Source organism: Lottia gigantea (genome assembly GCF_000327385.1).
Source record: "Lottia gigantea unplaced genomic scaffold LOTGIsca_532, whole genome shotgun sequence".
Lineage (NCBI taxonomy): Eukaryota > Metazoa > Mollusca > Gastropoda > Lottiidae > Lottia > Lottia gigantea.
Genome location: NW_008709824.1, coordinates 1 through 991, shown reverse-complemented (window position 1 = coordinate 991; position 991 = coordinate 1).

Genomic DNA, 991 nt, shown 5'->3' with positions numbered 1-991 from the left:
GGTCAAAAATTGAAAATTTTCAATTTCCAAAACCTGTTCCTTTTTTTGAACTAAGAAGCGGAAACAACCGAAATTCTAAGACAAAGTGGCTCACAATATGAGGTAATTGTATGCAAAGTTCCATTTTGAACAAATGTATACTTTGCGAGTTATCCCCCTGGCCAAAAATGTCAATAATGAGTAATCAAACCCGGAAGTGCCACGCCCAACTCAATTTTTTTTGAATAAGTTAATCAATATTCAAAATGTTACGTTATGTTCCAAATGTCAAGTTCCTACATAATAGAGGTCAAAAGATATAGGTCAACGAAAGTCAACAAAGGTCAAAATCGAAAAATGAAAATATCCAAATGTTAAAACCCGTTCCTTTTTTGAAACTATAAAGCTGAAACAACTGAGCTGTTAATACATACTGGCCAAAAGGATGAGGTAATTGTGTGCAAAGTCTCTTTTTGAACAAACGCATCCTATGCGAGTTATGCCCCAGCCCCAAAATGTAAACAATTAGTAATTCAACCCGGATGTGCCACGCCCACATAAGTTTTTTTGTCATAGGTGAATTCATATTCAAAGTGTCTAGTTATATTCCAAATATCAAGGTTCTACATCAAATAGATCATAACATATACATGCACTAAGCTCAAAAAGTCGCAAATATTGTAAAAAAAAAAATCAAATTTGAAAAAATCACGAATTTCAATTTTGCTTTAAAAAAACGATTGTTATATATCTATTTAAAGTACACGAGAAGCACATTAGGAAACCGAAAAAATTTACTCTCTAGGTTAATTAGGTCACGTGCTAGAGCAGTCCAAAGTTGCGAATTTGGATGTTTTTGGACAGCTATAAAAGCGAAAGTAGACGTCAGAGGTCAAATATGAAAGCATAAACTAATAGACAACGTCAATGACCTTTGACCCAATAAAGGTCAAGGTCATCAAAGGTCAAGGTCAAAATTTGAAAATTTTGAATTTCCAAAACCTGTTCCTTT